Source organism: Gossypium hirsutum, chromosome A13 (assembly GCF_007990345.1).
Source record: "Gossypium hirsutum isolate 1008001.06 chromosome A13, Gossypium_hirsutum_v2.1, whole genome shotgun sequence".
Lineage (NCBI taxonomy): Eukaryota > Viridiplantae > Streptophyta > Magnoliopsida > Malvales > Malvaceae > Gossypium > Gossypium hirsutum.
The window spans coordinates 6,065,952-6,081,431 of NC_053436.1; the positions used below are offsets into that span (position 1 = coordinate 6,065,952).

Here is a 15,480-nt window from a genome sequence, read left to right on the forward strand (position 1 = left end):
AATGTCAAATTTTAGTTTGGTCCTCAACTATATTTAAATTCATGATTTAATATTTTTATTTTTTTAATATTAATATTCACGGTAATTTTACATGATTTAGTCTCTCTATTTTTATAAAGTCATCAATTAACCCAAATAATTATTGTCGCTAATTATTTCTATTAAAATAATTGTGTGGATTTTTTCTTAAAAAACTTTGAAATGCAAAAGAGAAAAGAAAAATCTTGCCAGCTTGATGAGTTAAAATTATATTTTTTAAAAAGTTCACCTAAGCGTTTTAACTAGAATAACTAACAAACTTAACTATTTGTGATAGCTAATGATATTATAAAACCAGATGGACCAAATTGCATCAAATTGAAATATAAAGATAAATCTAAAATTTAAGCATAATAGAAGGAGTAAAACCATAATTGAGCCACTTTAAAAATTAATTTAATTTGCGAGGGCATGAAATATTAAATTTTGGCATTTACTGCCCAGAGGAATGTTTGCTAATAAATAATTTGAAAATTATTTCGGACCCCATATCCCAAACGAAAAAACCGGTTTTCCGTTGGCGGCTCCATTTGAGTTTGAACCCGAGTCTTCATTCTTCGCTCCCTTTCCTTGCCGGTCCGGTTCCGGCGAACAGCCAAGGAAATGACCCGCCGACTCCTCGGAAACTAAGCGGTAACCGCTTATATGTTGATGCTATGCTGCTTGACGAGTTCTCATGTTCTTTTTTTTTGTCTGAACTGTTTGCTAATTTGTGGTGAATTTTTTGCTTAATGGTAAGTGAAAGTTTCTCGATCGATGATTTCTCAAATTCTCCATATGTATTTTTTTAGAGTTTTACATGAATTATTTGTTTTCTTTAACCTCTTGGAGCCTAGCCTAGGGTTACGCTAACTCTTATAATTTGTATATTATGATAGAAAGGAGTTTTTTCTTCACGAATTTCTACAGTGGTGTACTCTTAATTGAAGTTGAGTTGAATCTGGATACTGATGATTAATTGAATAAATTTGTTTTTAATTATTATCTCTTTCCTTCAAATCTTGTAAATTTGGATTTCTATCCGCTAACTTGTTTGAAATTTGAATGCTGGTAGAATTATAGTAAATGCCCAACCTTTGATGTTTAACGTAAATTCTTTTAGTCATTAGCTCTTTTTCTTCAATAATCTGATAAATTTGGATGTCTGTCTCTTGAATGATGTAGAAGAATGGTTTAAAGATGAGCTTATTGGACAATTAGGCTGTTAGTGACTGTTCCATTAAATGCTGTGTCCCTAATCCTTTTATTTCGGGGGCTCTGCAAACTGAATGGCAAAGTCTTTTACTGAGGCAGTAGGTGGAGGTGCCATTAAAGTCTTTTAAGCTTGCTCCGTAAATGTAGGTTATTAGGTGCTAATTTTATTCCTTTTGTGGCAGGGTTATGGCCAATATCTTTCATCTGAATACATTAAAATTACAATTTTACAAGATATTACATATAGATTTGTTCCTGATTGTATTTAATTTTGCAACTAGTTTTTGAAATATCTGGTCAGAAAACAATTAATGCATTAAAAGATGACTATGCAACACATTCTTCTTGCGTAAAGTTTCAAATGGATAAAAGATGGTTGAAAAGGAGTTGGGCATTATGAGAATCGGGGCCTCTCGCACACAAACTTAGAATTGGACCACTAGACCGAATACTCATTTGTTGTCTATAATTTACTGTTATTACATTTACAGGTAGTATTTTTCAAGAAATGGTGCATACCTTTTATTTATTGATAAACTTTCTCTGATCGGAAATAGATTGTTTGTGATCCTTTTTGCTATTGGAACTAACACTTATCACCACATCCCAAAAACGGGTTAGTAGAATCTGGTTTGTGAATCGAGAGTGGTCACGTCCCAATTTTTAAAATTATCTTTGTGCATTTAATAAATAAATGAGTTATTGGTGTAATAATTAAGTATTAGTTACATTGTCCTTGTAACCCAAGTTCGATTCCTTTCCCTAGCATCTTTTTTATTATTTTGCAAATTTTACTTCAAATCCTAGTAAGTCTCACACATAGTTTTAAAAATAAATGTTGTAAGAGTTTAAATAAGAATGAGTTAGACTTAGTGGTTAAGAAGTAGTGGTATTGGATTATTGTTCGCAATCCCATTATAAGCCAAATAGGGTAAGCATTGATCTCCAAAACCAGATTCGAAAAGCCACTCTCTTTCCTCTGTTATGGTCGAACCCTACAGGGTGGTTAAGGACTTAATTTTAGTTCATTCTTTGTGTTGGGTACAGATCTGAATTGGATCTAGTTATATCTAAAACGTAGGAGTTGCAGAATAGCAATAGAGTTTCAGTTTTGCGTTAATCAAGTGTGGGTCTTACCTTTGGGTGTTTTGGTGATAATTGTAAATTACGTGATATGCATGTTGGTTAATTGTACATGTTGATTTTTGTGCTTAGCCGAATAGCCTTGTGTTAGATAAGGGATTGTCGATTATGGTAAGTGCTAAAAGGCGATAGCCGAATGTGCAAAGCCTCTATTTGGGATTAATTGAATGTGTAAGTGTTGATTGTAATTACTGATTGTCTGCTATGGCTGAGTATGCATAGACTGCTAATGTATGATATGGTATTGTTATCACATGTTTCCCGAATGCATGAGAAAATGCCTACTATTCTGTATTTACTGATTGCATGTGAAGCATGCCACTGTTACTGAATTACTGATCGTATGTTAAAACATGTCACTATTCTGTATTGTACCTATTCTATCATGCATGTTATGTGATTCTGATGTATAGGGTTGGAAAGATTGATGATTGTGTAGTTCTGGCTGTTTATTCGCAAATATGAGAGTTATGGCGGATAATCCGCAAATATTGGAGTTCTGGCAGTATAGCTGCAACATTGGAGTATTCTTTGGAGTTCTAGTAGTTCGTCTGCAAACTTTTTACTGGCGGTTTAACCATAACTTACTGTCAGTTTATCTGCAAATATTTATTGTTACTGGTGATTTATCGACAATGAGTTATAACTCTTATTGTTATGGTGTGTACGGATAGATGAGTTCTAGGGAACTCATGGTGTGTAGCGGATGGATGGATAGGAAATTACACTGACATCCATGAACATGTACATACATTCTGAGAACTCTGTGATTCTGTATATTTTGTAACACTGTGATCTGTGACACTGTTATTACTATTATCTCTATTTACTTGCATGCTTTTGTGATCTTTGGTACACTGATTTCTTATGATTAAGACTCATACTGAACTTTCAAGCTCACCCATTTAATTTACTCCTTACAGATAACCCTCAAGGTTAGGATTAGATTCGTCATACGGAGGTCTCGTCTCAGATTTTCAGTTAATAAAGTATTTTTAATTTTACTTTATTTATTTTGGTTTTATTTTTGGGATTGTAAATTTGATTAATAATGAACTGTGGTATGGGTTGTTTTTATTTGGGATTTTGCATGCATGAAATTTTTTGTGAAAACCAAACGAATTTAATAACTGGCTTAATATGATTTAAAACACGAATTTTATTACAAAATCAAGGACATCACATTTTTCCGCTGCATGGTGATGAAACGTAATTTTTAAATGTTTACTGATGAAATCAATTGAGTTTTTTTTTTTTTCAAACAACATGATTTTCTAATAAATTGAACTTAAATTATAGACAACCTAACAATCTGATGTTCTAAATAAATCTAAGGTAACCACGCTAAGTTTTTTTGGAAATTGATCAAAATAGTGATTTTTTTAAAACGAAACGGATTTATTTGACTAGGATGCTAACTAATGGCTGTAAAGTCATTCTGTAATTTCGTTGACCTGGGTTTGAATCCTATTTTGACCTTTGGTTGGAGGCATTTTGGTGCAGGAGGAGCAGCTAAATGTAAGAGGCCTATAGCATGGAGTATAGCTTGGTGCTCCGTCAGAATAACATATGGACATGCTTCTTACCCAGAAGAAGAAAAAGGCATATTTGCTTTCTATTGCCCATCCCTCTCTCCTCTATTTTTTTGGCTAAACAGGTTATTGTCGATTAACAGCTTTATTCCTTTATTTTGACAGGGTTAAGGTAGAATTCCATTTACTAATGACCGTTATTCCAGGAATGAGCTAACTTGCCTACATGCAAAGATAATACATACAGTCTACTTTCTTTGTTTTTCGATTTATTTCTCAAGACTTATTCAAAAATGGATCAATATATTTTAGGATATGGGAACCAAAAGGAGAAAAAAGCAGGGTATTGGGGCATTCCGAGAATCGAACTCGGGACCTCTCGCACCCAAAGCGAGAATCATACCACTAGACCAAATGCCCAATTTTTGGCATCTTTCATGTCTGGTTTTTACTTATCAGATCTTTTTCTCATAGGACTCCTATGAATCTTCAACGGGGTCATTCTTGGAAGACCAAAATCTTCCAATTTCTCATTTTTGATGTGGTTCAATGTATCATTTGCCTTCTACAATTGGATGCTAAGGACTTTTGCATTAGCAACAGGTTACAGATTCCATTTATATTTTAATCCCAGACTCCCTGTTTAAAGTTATTAATTCATAATATGGATCCCTTAGAGGCCAAAACATCTATGGGTTATGAAATTACCAAATCTTATAAATTTCTTTTAACCATGAAGAGTCTGGCGGCTAAATCAATAGTTTGCATTTAGAAATTAGAACATTTTGAATTATACTTCAAAAAAAATTTAAAAATGAAATTGCAGAACAACTAGGTAGCTAGTAGAATAAACCTAATCACCGTATATTGTCCCGATAAAATTTTCAAGCTGGTTATCAAAGTCTTTAGGTGTTAATTTAGTTGATAAAGTTGTTTGGTTACTGCTTGAGGATGTAGGTCTGAACCCCACCTTCATCAAAGGATAAGGGAGTGGGGGTTGAGGGAAGGGAGAGAGCTAAATCCGCATAATGTAGCCTGGCAGTTGGATCAGGAAGAAGGAAATGAAAGCAGTCTTAGCAGATAGAGAAGACAGAGACTCACTCAGAAGGAGGGAAAATACCTGGCAGTTGAACCATGAATTTTGATAATTTGTTTGATAATTTGTTTGTATTTTTATTTCTTTATTTGTTAAAATGCTTGACTTAATAGGTTGATGGCTAGTGAGCTCTTAAAAATATTACATACAGATTTGTTGCATTTAATTTTGTTACTCGTTTTTGAAAAATCTTGTTGGAAAACAATTGATACTTAGAAAGATGACTTCGGATGTATAAAAGATAATGAATAGAAAGCAGCTTGGGCATTCTGAGAATTGAATTGAAACCTCTCACACCCAAAGAATCATATCACTAGACCAAATATTCATTTGTTGTCTAAATTTATTGCTATTACATTTAGAGGTAGTAGTTTTCAAGAAATGGTGCATATCTTTATTAATTGATGAAATCTTTGACCCTCTGATCAGAACTAGATTGTCTATTATCCTTTTTGCTATTGGAATTAGCAATTATGCGAAGTGTTCTATTCGAAAAAGAATGGTAACTACTTTAGCTGTAAACCCTTTCTGTCATTCTGTCCACTGGGGTTTGAATCCTATTGTAACCTTTGGTTGAAGGCATATTGGTTCTAAAGGAGAAGCTAAATGTAGGAGGTCCATAGCATGGAGTGTAGCATGGTTCTCGGTCAGAATGATGGATGGACTTCTTACTCGGGAAGAAAAGGCATATTTCTCTTCTGTTGATCTTTTTGTTTTTTGTCTAAACTGGTTATTGTTGATTAACCTGTTTATTCCTTTATTTTCTCAGGGGTAACACAGAATTCCATTTTCTAATAACCATTATTCCAGGTATGAGCCTAGCTGTCCTACATGCAAAGATCATTCATACAGCCTAGTTTATTTATTTTTCCCTTTTTTCCTATGACTATTAGAAAATGGATCGATTATAAAGTTCTTTATTTGTTCTTAAAAGTTGACTTCAGTGCAGAGCTATAATAAAATATTTTAGGATTAGGGAACCAAAAGGAAAAAAGAAAGGTATTTGGGGCATTCCGAGAATCGAATTCGGGACCTCTCGCACCCAAAGCGAGAATCATACCACTAGACCGAATGCTCAACTTTTGGTATCTATCATGTCTGGTTTTTACTTATCAATCTTTTCTCCTAAAAGTCCTATTAATTTTCAATGGACTCACTCTTGGAAGACCTAAAGTTTCCCAGTCTCTCACTTTTTATGTGGCTCAGTTTATCATTAGCCTACTAAAATTGATTGGATGCTAAGGGCTTTTTAAATTGCATCAGCAGTTCAGCACCAGGTTATAACTTTTATCTATATTTTAAACCCAGTATATAGTTATCAATTCAGAATATGGATCCCCTAGAAAACATCTATAGGGTATGGATCTCCCAAATTTTATAAATTTCTTTTAACCATGAAGAGTCTGATGGGCAATGGCCAAATCAATGATTTGCTAGTTATTGTACTCAGAAGCTAGAATTTTGGGTTTATACTTGCAAGAATTAAAAAAGTGAAATTACTGAACAACTAGGCAGCTAGTAGAAACCTAATCACTATTAATGTCCTAATAAACTTTTCAATCTGGTTATCAAAATGTTTGTCATCTTAATTTAGATGGTAAATTTGTTTGGTTATTCCATAAGGATGTAGATCTGAATCCTTTCTTCACTAAGGGTAAGAGAGTGGGGGCCGAGGGAAGGGGACAGCTAGCCAGGCTGGTAGTTGGATCTGGAAAAAAGAAGGGGAATAAAATATGTCTTAGCAGATAGAGAAGATAAAAATTATCTCAGACGGTGGGGCATTCCGAGAATTGAACTCGGGACCTCTCGCACCCTAAGCGAGAATCATACCACTAGACCAAATGCCCACGTTTGCTGTTGTTTATGATGTTCAGTACATTTCATCAGTCTTTAATGTCCTATTAACTCTAAATGAAAGGAAGTAACAGTTGGGGCATTCCGAGAATCGAACTCGGAACCTCTAGCACCCAAAGCGAGAATCATACCACTAGACCAAATGCCCAGTCGTAGTGGATGTTATGTTTCATTAATATAACTTCTATGAATAGTAAATTTTCAAGAAATGGAGCATTCCTTTATTTGTTGATGAGGTCTCTGATCACAACAGGATTGTTTTTGAGCATTTTTGCCAGTGGAATACATAGTAAAGTGCTTCAGAGTTGTATATAGTACCTACAACCTAATTTATTGAGGATGAATACAAGTCTTTTATGCGTGCAAGGGATGCTAACTACTTTAGCTGTGAAGTCTTTCTGAAATTTTGTTGAGCTAGCTTGAATCCTGTTTTGACCTTTGGATGACGGCTTATTGGTGAAAGATAAAAGAGGCTAAATGGAGGAGGCCCGTAATATGGAGGGTGGCTTGGTGATTGATCAGAAAGATATGATTGTCATAGTTCATACTCAGGATGAAAAAGGCATGGTTCTTTTCTTTGGGCCATTTTTTTTGTCTTTTTGGCTAAATTGGTTGTTGTTGATTGACTTTTTATCCCTTTGTTTTGCAGGGTTAATTCAGATTAAAGGTATGTGGCTGGCTAGCCCAGTTGCAAAGATAGTACCTACAACCTAATTTATTATTGTTTCTCTTTGTCAGAGGTCTTAATAGAAAACAGATCAGTCCAAGTCTATAAACTTCTCTCTTGTGCACTTAAAGTTGACTTTAGGTTAGAATATTTTAGGATATGATATAGGGAATCAAAAAGCCAAAGCTAAAATACTTTGGGTTAGAAAAAAAAGGCAGCAGCAATGCATCAAGGCATTCTGAAAATCGAGTTCAGAACCTTTTGTAACCAAAGTTAAAATCATACCACAAGACCAAATGCCCAAATTTTTGTATTTACAATTCCTGGTTTATAACTATTGGATCTTTATCTCAAAGGGCTCCTGTTAATTTTCAGAGGACTCATTCCTAGACGACTATATATCATTTGCCTTGGATATCCTTTTTTGGTACATTACAACTTAGGGGAAGAGGATTACATCACAGGCGTTGAGGTATCGGCTTAACTGCTGCTCTCTTATGCTGTTGGCCATTGGTCCTCTATAAGTGGATGCTAGAGGATTTGAAATTGCATAAGAAGCTTGAGCTTTCTTCTATACTGCGATGCCATTCTGTATTTTATATTTTATTGTGATGCCAAATTCTTTTAACAAATGAGGTGTCCGACTGCTAAATAGATGGTTTACCAGAACAATTAGGCAGCTATGCTGGAAGCTAATCACAGTATGTAATGTTGAAATAACCCTTTTCAAGTGGAACATCTGAAGTCTTTGGATGTTATTTTTGCTTATAAATTGTTTGTCTTTTGCATAAAGGTAGTGGGGATTGTGGCCATGGGGATAGCTAGCCCCAATTAAACCTGATTATGAGTCGGGATGATGTAAACTTTAAAGCCCGTTTTTTAAGTTCGAGTCCAGTCCAAAAATTAGACTTAAAATTCTATTCATGTTCGGCTCAAATTAAAAATGTTAAACTTAAGCCTAACTCGACTTATCCGTATTAAATTTTTATATTATTTTTATATAAAAACAAATTTAAAAAATATAATACATCAAATACACTAAAAATATTAAAATAAATGTTTACTAACAAATTAAAAATACATTTAAAAAGTAACAAAATTAATAACAAAACAAGAGTTATACAATATCAAAACAGTAACAATAAAGAAAGTTTAAATTGATTTGGACCGCATTAAAGAAATCTTAGTCGAGACTTGACCTATTTAAAAAATGGATTTTAATTTCTGTTCAAGTCCGTTTTTTAAATTTATATATTTTTTAAATTCTTTCACGTTTGAACCAGCCTTCAAGTCCAGAATGATAGTATAGCCTGGAATTTTTGTTTATTTGTTGTTGATCTTGATTTTTGGGATGATAATAAGATTAAGGGCATGGAAATTAACTTTCGAAATAGAATAATTTATTTGTTTTTAATTTACTCACTGCAAAGAATGTTGTCGGAAAACAAATGGATCTAAAGTTAAGCTTCTGTATTATTCTACCAATAGAGTTGACTCAATGGCCTATTCTTTGTTGGCATAATTCGTAACCTCTGGCACCCTAAGCGAGAAACATACCAAATGCTTGGTTTTGATTTTTATCAAATGCAGACAATTTTTTTTTCAATAAATTATTTACATATGTAAAATTCAATCATGATTTGGTAGAATCCAAGTATTTATACACAATATAATTAAGAATTTATCGTACTATAAGATTTTAGTGCAGGTTTATTTCCACAATTCTTTATTGGAATAATAGCTAATTAAAAGTTAAACGGAGATTAGTTAAGCATAAAATTAATCATACTTGATTGGATTATGAATCGATTTCAATGAAAAATAATAAGTGAAGAAGGGAGGATACTAAAAAAGGAATTACACTAAAATATAAAAAGAGGAAAGATATGGCGGAATACTTTGGGCAAGAATATGCTAATTTCCCCTCAAATTCAAGCGTGTTCTCGTGCCACAATTACAAGCATTTATATCACTCTTAAAAAAATAAATTTCACGTGATTTACCCTTAGAATCATGTTTAATAACCAACCACAATATTAGATTTTTTAAATATAGAATTTGTCGAAGTAAAAAATCTAATTTTTTTATTAATCTAAAAATAATTCTATAATTTTCAATTCAAACCCAACTTGCTTTTTATTTCAATTTAGCCTGATTTTTTTTGTTTTTGAATTTTAACACTCCAATTACGTTCCTGATAAAAATTAAGCAAAAAATCACAAGCTTAATACCATTCTATTCAAAAATTAACAAAAATTAAATATATTAAACGCATAAAATTAACTTGCTATTAGAACTTAATTGTTTTTCTATATCCATAGGAATATTATGCATTTATGGTTTTTAAAATCATTAACAATCTAATTGTTGGCATATTGCTTAGAAATGCTACTATAAATGCATTTGATTCATGAAAGGATAGGGGAAGAAAAAGTTCTTGAACTTCACCACTTTCTTTGAAGTCCTCATGCTACCTTCTCCATATGCTGTTCCTAATATGCACTCAGGCAATGGGGATTGGCATGAATCCAATCCCAATGCCTCAAGGCCTTCATCATCATCATCACTTGTGGGCAAAATAGTATATGAGGATTTGCATGTAAAATTTGAAAAACATCTTGGGCATTTCGATTTTCAAGTATCCCATCAGAAGATATTACCAAATAGCTTATCATTTTTGCTCAAAGGTTCCCAATCACTCACTTCAGGTACTCATTGCTATAACACCCAACCTGTATATTTAGTGCCACGAAAATATAATAATTACTAATTAATGAAGAAAAATAGAAAATATATATATACGGAATTGTTCAAGCGTCTGGCTTTAGCCAAGAGTTTTAAGTTTGGAAATAAAAATGTCCAAAAAAACTTCCATGCCACATTTGATTTAAAAAAAACATTTCTATTCTGCCGATTGAGTTTTAACACGAATGGCATGAAAATTGTTGTTAATGCAAGAGAATATAAATTCGAGCACGCTAAAACACATTATTTTTCTATTTATAAGTTGGGAGTTATTGTAATAGTGTCGCCTCTTATGTTAGTTCCCATGCCATGTTTATATTCATGTTTTATAATTACATTTTTACATGCTAATAGTTTAGTTATATAGATTTTTTATGCGTTTTTTAAAATCAACATCTTATTTGTGTTATATTATGTATAAATTTATCTCATGTTTTGTATAATTTTTTTAAAAGCTATTTAATTTAGAGAAAAATTAAATTTCTTTGTGTTTTTCCAATTTTTTTATAAAATTTTACATGTTAATAATTTTTAATAGGTGAAATTTGACACATTTTATATATTTATGTAGCTTTCATATTATGTTGTATTTTAATTATTCCATATCATTTCTTAGTTTATTTCATATATTTTCACAATTTATTACATTCATTTTATTTTAATTCCAAATTCCTTTTTTGAGAATTAAGTAAAGCTTTTATATACTCATATTCTTTAATATATACTGATAAAAAGACTTTAGTTTTAGTAAGTTAGCATTGTTTGATGATATGAAATTTAATTTTTTTAAAAAAATACATGGGAACTGTTTACTAAATTGCACAAACATATAAATTTAAAGAACTTTTATTTTATTTGTTACAAATATATTGATTGCAAAAGGTTGAATATTAACTATACAATTAAGAGGTTGATTAAGTCTTAATTCGATTGGTATTGACATTATTGTCAATACAGGAGGTGATAGGTTCAAGTGCGCTAAAGTACATTATCCTCTTATTTATGGGTTATGAGAGTGCTATGAAATAGTTCTAGATATTGTATCAAAAAGAGTAGATATAATTAAAATCTATAATGATATTGTTAAAAAAAAAAGAAGACTATACAATCAACTGTATTTATATTATTAAAATTATTTAACTTAATAAATTTAAAAAAATTGCAAAATATAAAAAAATCATTTTTAAACATCTTTTTAAACACATTAACTTGTTTTCATCAGTTCTATAAATCCTTTAGTAACAGCTTTAAACAATTTCATTGGCCCAAAAAAAATTTTTTAAACAAATTTGCATTTTGTATTTTATATTTTACTTTTTTGTTTTAAAATTTAATTAGATTAAAATAGTTTAATAATTTCCATTTGATTATAAATGTTCATATTAATTTTTCCACAATCAATTGATTCACGATAATCTTATAAATATATATTAATGAGAAAAAAGGTTAACTTTTTTTACTCGTGTTTATCTAAATAATTTATATGAACTTTTATCAATTTAAATATATAAATCATTAAATAATTTATTTATTTATCTTTATATAACTACCGTGGAAAGGAAAATGACTTATGGTCATTTTAGCATTGCTTCTTATAAGCATTTTTGAGATAAAAATATTACTAAACAATATGCTCTTGAGCTTTTTAAAAATAATTTTGAGATAAAAAAATACTTTTAATCCAAAGTATATTTTAATCCAAAAATACTTCTAAGGAACAATATTAAACTGGACTTAATCAACTCACCACTGTAACAGTCCGATTTAGGGCCTAAACAGAACGATGGTTTTAGAACCACGAATTCGAAGTCAAAAAATTTATTCCAATTAATTTTTAAGGTTTATTTATTGATTAAAATATTGTGTAAAAATATCGTTATTACTGATAAAGTGCTTAATTGGACTTTTAGGACTAAATTGCAAAAGTTACAAAATATGTGTTCTAATTCATAAGTACTTGATTGAAATGGGGTTTTAAAGAGGAGGTCCTTAAATGAAATTAGACCATTATATTTTTTTTGGACAAAAATGGGCATGAATAGGACAAAATTTTAAGGAAAGGCCTTAAGGGCATTTTAGTCATTTGGTAATTAAAAGAAATAAAAAGGGAAAATAAAGCCAAAATTGACTCATCTTTCTCATGGAGGCCGAAATCAGCATGGGGGAAGCCATGGCTAGGGTTTTCAAGCTTTCCAAGCTCAATAGTAAGTCCGTTCTAGCCCCGTTTTTCAAGTTCTTTATGTTTTTTGAATCTCGGTAACTTGATTAAGCTTATTCTAGCAATAATTTAAGCTAGGGTTCATATTTGGAAAAATACTCATAGGTGAAATGTGTTTATTTTGATGTTTTATGGTAGAATATGAAGGCTAAAATTATGTTAAACAACTTTTGCTAAGCGATTTTAAGCAAAAATGAGTAAAACGGCTTAATCGGTAAAAGTTGTTATTGTTCATAACTATGTCTTAGAGTGAGAGTTTGATGTTGACATAGAAGGGAAAAATGATTAGAATGTCATAAAACATAAGAATAAGGGATGAAGTTTAATTCCCGAGCCTAGGGAAAAAGTGTAAATATGCAAAAGTTTAGGGGCAAAATTGTAATTTTTCCAAAGTTTAAGTTAAATACTGTTTTGAATAGTAAATTAATTAAATAAGTAAAATATGATGTTTTAGATTCCCCAAAAATGAGATTTGAACCTAGAATGGGAGAAAAATAAAAAATCGGGAAAGTTGGTAAAATAGCCGTTTTAGTATCGAGGTAAGTTCATATGTATAATAAGAATTAATTTATGCATGTTTCAATGTAAAATTAATATATTTACTATGATTGCCGAGGTGTTGAAAGTAAGTATAATTATGATGATTTAAATGTTCAATATTAATTTGACATGGAAATGAGAAAGTATGTAAGTTTGTATTTAAATAATACATTATCTTTATTACGTTTTTATATTTCAGCATATTTTATGTATTGTAGCTGATTTTTGAATCATAATTGACTATTGGAAGAATGGAATAAAGTATTAGAAAGTGAGATACTTCCCGTTTGAACCTTCAGAATCGAAAGATACGGATGGTATGTAGCTAGGTCACATGTGTAATACGGGATGTATACCATGTGTTCAAGAGAGCTACGAGACATTATGAGGTATCTAGGTCGCATGGGTGATACTATGTGTACACCATGTAGACAAGAGAGCTACGAGATAGATGTAGCTAGGTTGCATGTGTGGTTCCAAGTGAAAGACACCATGTAAACAAGAGAACTACAAGATAAAGTGGCTAGGTCACATGGGTGATACTATGTGTACACCATGTGTACAAGAGAGCCAAATTATGTGTACGATCGAGTTAGGTCACTTGAGTGGTGCTAAGTGAAGGCCACCATGTGTACAAGAGAGCTTTGATTTTAAAGGTGGGCAGTGTGCGATACCATCGTGTATCTGTTATTATTCCGAAGTGTTCAACTGGGAAATTGATTAAATGAAATTTTGTATGACTTTGTGAAGATAAGTGTAAGTATATACGTGTGTAACTTATGAGTAATATGCTTGATATGTGATTGGAAATTGAAAAGATTGTTATGGGTAAGTGATGAATACAATTGAAGTGTGAAAGATCAGAATTGACAATAAAACTGTTCTGGATAGTTGCAGTGATGAGAATCTAAAAATTTACCAAAAATAGTAGAAATTGAATCAGAGACTGAATGAGATATCAAATTAAATCTTAATGAGTCTATTTTCATATAACAGAAACAGAGCAAGCAAAGGAATTCTATATTCTGAGATATTTAAGTTTCTATGAGACTGGTTCAGAATGACTATGTGATCCCCTATTCTGACTTTGAAAAATTATTAAAAATTGTAAAAAAATAATTATGGGATATAATTTATATGTTTGAAATCCTTAATAAGTCTAGTTTCAAATAAAATAAACAATAACATCATATGAGTTCTGTACGAAGAGAAAATTTATTTGCAGTGAAGAGTGGTCAAGGAAGTTAAGCAGTGAAACAGAGGTAACTTCAATGAATAAACTGTACTAATTGGCTAGACCAAAAATTCTGAAAATTTTATGGTAAGAATATACGTGAATATAGTTTCAAAGAAAATTAACGGTTTGTAATTTGGAGTTTTTTAGCTCCAGAAATAAATAATTTAGCTGCTGGTACTCTGCTAGACAACTTATTTTGAACTTGTTTATAATTGTAATAGTGAAAGTATGTGTGTTTGTGATGGTAATGTTCTGGGAACATATTGTGACTTTGTTTAATGTATGATAATGTATTTTTTTATTAATATTTACATATTTACTTACTAAGCCATAATGCTTACTCCCTTCCTTTCCTTTTTCCTATAGTATCGCAGATGTTAGCTCGAGTTGGAGGTCGCCGGAGGTTAAATCGCACTATCAAACTATTGATCGATATATAAAGGTTTTAAAGTATTTTTAAGTCTTTGGTATGTATGGGGACTCATTTAATTATTATTAAGTTGCTAGGAGTTGGCCTAAAATACTAACCTATGTTATTTGAAGGTCTCTATTGTATAAAGTCATTTAATGTAGATAGTCTTGAATATGTTTGAAAAGTTTAAAATTGATGAAATTTTATGTCTCAGTTTTAAATGATTACAAGTACTCAAGTCCAGTAATACCTCGTACCCTGTTCCGACGTTAGCAACTTCTGCAAATAAGCCCTAATAGGCAAATTAAACATGCAATCTATAAAATTTCTTATCAATACTCTAACACATTCATCTAATCACTCGGTAAATCATAAAAAAAATTAATCGAAATAAACTTTTCTATCTCAAATTTGTGGTTTCACAACCACTATTCCATTTAGGCCCTATTTCGAGATGTTACAACCACACTCAAAATATCCCATTGCTAAGTTGTTTTAAAATTAAAGCAATAAAAATCCTAATTCTTCCTTCTCATGGGATAACTTTAATATAATGTTATAGATTTTAGTCATAGATTTCAATAAATAGAATTAGTTTCTAAATCTAATTTACTAGTAATATTTAAGCATTGGTGGTTACCAACTCTGTTATAACATTACATCCATTTTTTAAGTTATAATTAATATTATTATGATCATACTTTTGTCTTTTCGTACTTTTATATTATCTTAATTTAAATAAAATAATTAAAAATTACAAATCCAATAATCAAACACGTGTTCAATACCAGTAAAATACAAGC

The 15,480-nt window shown here is 31.2% G+C and overlaps 2 long non-coding RNA genes and 3 other non-coding genes across 6 annotated transcripts; 2 read left to right on the top strand and 3 right to left on the bottom strand.

Moving 5' to 3' along the window:
• Window positions 1-488: 488 nt before the first annotated feature.
• Window positions 489-5,690, top strand: LOC121212229 (uncharacterized). Of its 2 annotated transcripts, XR_005907398.1 has the most exons (3): window positions 489-672; window positions 3,300-5,506; window positions 5,584-5,690. It is a non-coding gene; the product is annotated as an uncharacterized lncRNA (long non-coding RNA). The 2 variants fall into 2 exon arrangements; XR_005907397.1 differs by lacking the exon at window positions 5,584-5,690 and having other exon boundaries at window positions 489-773; window positions 3,300-4,510.
• Window positions 4,257-4,328, bottom strand: TRNAP-UGG (transfer RNA proline (anticodon UGG)). The gene has a single exon. It is a non-coding gene; the product is annotated as a tRNA-Pro (tRNA).
• A 1,089-nt stretch (window positions 5,691-6,779) lies between the features above and the next one.
• Window positions 6,780-6,851, bottom strand: TRNAP-AGG (transfer RNA proline (anticodon AGG)). The gene has a single exon. It is a non-coding gene; the product is annotated as a tRNA-Pro (tRNA).
• Window positions 6,852-6,934: 83 nt separating this feature from the next.
• TRNAP-UGG (transfer RNA proline (anticodon UGG)) lies at window positions 6,935-7,006 on the bottom strand. Its single transcript has one exon. It is a non-coding gene; the product is annotated as a tRNA-Pro (tRNA).
• A 5,395-nt stretch (window positions 7,007-12,401) lies between these two features.
• On the top strand, window positions 12,402-14,837 carry LOC121212230 (uncharacterized). The gene is made up of 2 exons (XR_005907399.1): window positions 12,402-12,474; window positions 14,632-14,837. It is a non-coding gene; the product is annotated as an uncharacterized lncRNA (long non-coding RNA).
• The last annotated feature ends 643 nt before the right edge of the window (window positions 14,838-15,480 follow it).